Here is a 6,217-nt window from a genome sequence, read left to right as displayed (position 1 = left end):
TGTGTGCACATAATTGCTCATATAAATATTTAACTAATAAAGCTCACAAAAATCATCTTGTAAGGCTCATGTTTCGATGGTCATCGTCTTCTCTTCGTGTTCATTGTCTCCGAACTAATCAACAAAATGCTATTGCAGCAGTAGTCAAGTCCACGTGTTCATGATTAAATCATGGTGGTTAACAAGTGTCGTGGCGGTTGAAGTGATTAATGGTGGCGATGGTTGTGAGGTAGAAGAAGGTGGTTGAACATGGTGAGTACCGAAAGATGTTTTTGGGAATGGTTAAGTTCTGTTGAAGCTTGTCGAATCAAGAAGAGGGAGGGAAGACAAGTTGGTGTTTTTATTATGATTACTCCCTTAATCTATATATACATATAATATTGTTATTATGATTACATATATACATATAATATTGTTATTTGACATCTTGTGATCAATTAGTAATGTTGAAACACGGAAAAAGAATCTGGTACTTGTTAACATCAAGTGATTGTAATGAAACAAAACATAAAGTAATAATAGGTACAATCAAGCACAGTATCTTAATTATAATTAGATTGATTAGGCATAATAATAGCTGGATGCTTTGTTTGTGAGGTTGACAGAAAATAGAAATCACAAATAATCAAATGGTTGTTTAAATCTTTCAACAGAAATATATATATTTTAATATTGTAGTAACATTACTTTTTAGAATCAAATGAGATAGACGACATCGAATTGGAGTTTAGTTTCCGACAGTTTTCACGGACTGCTAAATCGTGCCCCGCTGTTCACTTAGTGGCGAATAAAAAGTCTTCGAAAAAAAAATCCCAAATTTTTACAGTAATTATATTTATTTATTTTAGTCATTATGGCATAAAATTTTGGTCTTTAATTATTAAATAAAAATTACATCAACTGTCCCTCTCAATTTTTGGGGTAAAATGTAAAAAGTGATAAAACTTAACAAATAGTTCCTAAATACATTTTTAATAAGCCTAAAATTTATAGAACTCATTTTCGTCTCACCGTTTATTTTAAAATGATATAGGTTTGATTTTAATTTACTTATTATTGATCAATTGATAATTGACCGTTATTGTTGCTTACAAAATAACTTCAAAACTATATATATATTCATTATACATTATTTACATATATAGTTATATTCTAAATAATAGTTATTATATATTATTTTATTTTACATTATTAATTCTAACAATTTCGTCATATAATATTTTAATTTATATTTCAAATTCATATATTTTAAATATATGTATCTATTTACAAATAGTGGTTCGTGAATCGTCGAGAGTAGTCGAAGGTAAATGTATACATGAAACAGTTCAAACTTTTTGAGACTCAACCTTACAGACTTTGCTTATCGTGTCGAAATCATATAAAGATTAAGTTTAAATTTAGTCGGAAATTCCCGGGTCATCACAGGCGACAAAGTCATGTTGAAAGTGTCACCCTGGAAAGGCGTTGTACGATTCGGTAAACGAGGAAAGCTAAGTCCTAGGTACATAGGACCCTTTGAAATCACTGAAAGAATTGGAACAGTTGCTTATCGATTAAAGCTACCGCAAGAACTTAGTGGTGTTCACGACACATTTCACTATCAAATCTGAAAAATGTTTAGCGGAAGAGGATGTCGTAGTTCCTCTTGACGAAATACGAATCAATGATAAACTCCATTTTATCGAAGAACATGTTGAAATCATGGACCGTGAGGTCAAACAATTAAAACAAAGCAAAATACCGATAGTTAGAGTTCGTTGGAACGCTAGACTAGGACTCAAGTTTACTTGGGAACGTGAAGATCAAATGAACAAAAGTATCCACATTTGTTTACTGATATCGCTCATAAAACAGGTACTACTCAAAATTTCGGGACGAAATTTTTTTTAACGGTGGGGTACTGTGATGACCCAGAAAATTTTGCATTATTAAATTAATTACAGGATAAAATATTTTCGACATGTTAAGCGAACCTCTATTAATGACTCTTAAAACTTTTTGAACTAATTTACACATTCATGTACCCTTTGACCATTCCCGACGATTCACGAACAACAATTTATAAATGGATATATAAATAAATATATATACATACATATATAACGATTTAAATAAATAATTTAATTATATATTTAATATAAATAACTCGATATATATATCATTGAAACTGGCGAGATAGTCTTTAGACAAAAATGTGGGGCTTTTTATTTTTCACTTTTGATAAACATGCATATCTATATATATTCGATATTAGACTAGGACAAAATTTAAAGTAGCTAGACATTTGATCATGCAAGTTCACATGTGTGTATATAATTAGTCTCACTTAAATTTTGTTAAAATTAGATTTAATTATAGAAAACTTTAGATTTTATATATTACATTTTGGATGGTCAGTTTTCTAAAAACAAACGTATAAAGTATTTTAGGCATGGACACACTTTTTATACTCTTTTCTCAAACGACATGACAAAAATAAATAATTTAACTTTATCCTAAATTATAGAATTTTGATATAACTTTTACAATCAATTATTGATACGGGTTATAAAATACCAGTCCGTGATAACGTGTCGGTATAATAAAACCAAAGAAAACTCACGGACATAAAATGGTGGCTAGAAATTTCTTCTTTCTTCACGTGCAATTAAATTTATGATTATATTATCATACTTTAATTATATTATTATTAGATCAATAAAACTAAATAATTAGGTATTAAGGTTTAATTAAGGTGAATTATTTGTTTTGGGAGTTAAAGTCAAATATACTATATTTGCGTAAAATAATTTTCCACTGAAATTTAGACATGATAAAATTGTGGGACATAACTTTTTATATAGATAGATATGCATTGAATTTCACAGTTCACAACATCTATATATATATATATATATATATATATATATATATATATATATATATATATATTACGGAGTACTTGTAAATATATAAATAGTATAATCATAATAATAATATAATAATAATAATAATAATAATAATAATAATAATAATAATATTAAAAATTATCAAGTGCTCCGTATATGTCATGATATTGAAACAAGTTGGCAATGCTTTTACATCTACTTTTTAGTCACGGGATGATACAAATTAACTTGTTGATTGAATTAATTGTGAGCTAACTTTCAACTTGGGAATAGTGCTTTTAAATGGCCTATAAAAGACAACAACGGATGCAAGAAAATAATAGAACACATTCCAACATAAAACTCAATTCACTCAGCAACTTTCAATTCATTTCCTTTTAAATTATATAGTTTTAATATTTTATCCAAGTAGTAGTTTGTGGTTTAATTCAGTATTGTACGGGTATTGTAATTCAAGGTTCTACCATTTAAAATCATTGTTCGTGAATCCAAGGCCAACCACACATTCGTCTACTATTATCACGTCTATTCATTTTACCTACAATATTGAATCTCAATATTGAACAGTGAGTTATAGATCCCTTTTTAAATGCTTTAAATATTTTTTGGGCTGAGAATACATGCAATTTATTTTAAACACAATGGATACAAGTACATACTTAATTCTACACTGAGTTAAACCGAAAATCCCTTAGCTTTGGTAACTAGTAGCTGTCAGTACATAGGATGTGGACTGGTGGGCGCGAATAATTGTATATGGATCCATAGGGCTTGACATCCCCGTCCGAGCTAGTAGCGCTAGCCTTTTAACGGACGTATGTTATTTGATTTTACGACACGTTGGTTTGCGTGTATTAAAACGAATAGGGTAATTATTATTATAGCGTTAAGTTTAGTTACCAGGGTGCTCTGTTACGTAGAATCTATTGATAAACTTTTGATGAAATCTTGTGGTCCATCTTTATATACTTATGACTCGAGTAATTAAACCTATAGCTCACCAACATTCGTGTTGACCTTCTTAGCATGTTTTATTCTCAGGTCCTTAGACTGCTTCCGCTGTGATGTGCTTGTGGCCGACAGATGTAGTGGAGTGGCGCACAGGATCCTTTAAATTGAAAAATTCAACACCCGGTCCACTACAAATCCTTGTCACCACTTACTCCGAATCAGAAAAATAGAAACCAGATACCATATACGATCAATAGAACTCATTTCTGATGTGGACGATCCACTCCCGTGGCAACCACAAAGCATACTCCGACTCCTATAACCGAGACCCCCCGCCAAACCTGACGCTCTGATACCAGTTGTTGGAAAATTAGGGCCTCACTAATTCCCACCACCCAACCCAATAATAACAGTAAAGAAATAAGAACAATCCACAACACAAGAATTTAATGTGGAAACTCCAAAACAGGAGAAAAACTACGGGCCTCCAAAGAGAGAACTACACTATATCACAAATTGTTACAATGATATAGACAACTCTCTTAAGCCAACTACACTCTCCAAAGTATTTAACTAATACAACTCTCAAACAGGGGTAAAAAAGAAAGAAATAATCAAATACTTAAAGTGTATTGATTGGTGCAAGTTGGAATGATACCCATGACCTCCTTTTATAACCAAGTCATCCACCTCCAACTTCTTCCTCCCACCATTTTATATTCAAAGAGGTTACTCCTCTTTTCTTCCATCCACAAATGTGGGACAAGTAACCATATCATTTTCAATCAAAAATAAACCAACAAATCTCCACCTTTTTGATAGAAAAAGATAACCATACTTCCATATTGCAAAGATAACCGACGTAGATGCTTCCTCGACGACAACTTCAAGATCCCCATCTTCATGTCGCTGACATTATCTCCCAAGAGACAAAACTTGCATCCTTATCGAACATTGTCAAGACCCGACAATCATTGTCTTCACAGAAAATCATAATTCTTAACCAGAATTATCATACTCCACCGTAAGAGTATAACCACTTAGAAGATCCCATTCTAAGCATTTCACCTCGGCACATGTTTAATAACCAGCTGAACATTTACGATGTAACTTTCCTGTTTGGCTTTCCCGGAAGTTCCATCAGCTTCAACATCAGTTTCCACCACACAACCTGCACCAATGCCAAACCAGTGCCCATGTGAAATTGTGGAACCGCTAACGAACATCCCTTTCCAAGGTGGCGCGGACACACCATGATGATGTCGTGACTTCAGAGGAATTCGTTACTCTCCGTAACAACGGAGACATCATTAGCGCCTTTGGAGTCATTTACCGAATTAGCTCCACCTGGACAATTAACCCTTACATGTCCAGCCTTCCCGCACTTCCAGCATACCAGATTCTTCCCGGAGTTTTTCTTCCACCTATCGAACACAACAGTACCGTACTTTTTGATGACGAGACCCCGTTACCTTCCAGTCTTTTCTCCTCGGATAGGAACTTGCTAGTAACGTCTTTAAACTTCAGAGTTTCTTTCCCATACATCAAAATAGGTTTCATGTGCACGTAGGACGATGATAAAGATAATATCAACCTCAAAGCTTTATCTTCATCTTCTACTTTAACTCCAATAGCCTCCAGTTCTGAAACAATACCATTCAGAATGCTCAGATGATCTAAAATCTTTGAACCTCCATCCATACGCAAAGTATGGAATTGTTCTTTAAGATACAACCGATTCGAGATGCCCTTGCTCTGGTACAACTGCTCCAACTTATCCCAAAGTTCCTTAGCCGTTGATAACTCGTGCACATTTGCAAGAACGTTGTTTGCAAGACACAAACGAATCGCACTTGACGCCCTCAAATCCATATCATCCCATTCTTCTTCATCGAACTTCTTGCTAGAATCACTGCCAGAAACAAAGGTGGGTTTACCTTTTAATGCCTTGTGTAAACCGAATTGAATCAACACATCCTTGACTTGAACTTGCCACAAGCTAAAATTGATCCTCCCATCAAATTTCTCTACATCAAACCTCATCGAACTGAACTTCGACATCGTATCCTTATACTAAGAACAACACTTTCTCTGATTTTGCCCACGTTTCGATTGGCCGACAGATGTAGTGGAGTGGCGCACAGGATCCGTTAAATTGGAAAATCCAACACCCGGTCCACTACAAATTCTTGACACCACTTACTCCGAATTAGAAAAAATATAAACCAGATACCCTATACGATCAATAGAACTCGTTTCTAATGTGGACGATCCACTCCCGTGGCAACTACAAAGCATACTCCGACCCCTGTAACTGAGACCCCCCCCCCCCCCCCCGCCAAACCTGACGCTCTGATACTAGTTGTTGGTAAATT

The sequence above is a fragment of the Rutidosis leptorrhynchoides genome, chromosome 1 (genome assembly GCF_046630445.1).
Source record: "Rutidosis leptorrhynchoides isolate AG116_Rl617_1_P2 chromosome 1, CSIRO_AGI_Rlap_v1, whole genome shotgun sequence".
In the NCBI taxonomy this organism is placed as follows: domain Eukaryota; kingdom Viridiplantae; phylum Streptophyta; class Magnoliopsida; order Asterales; family Asteraceae; genus Rutidosis; species Rutidosis leptorrhynchoides.
Note: the sequence above shows the minus strand (reverse complement) of the source record.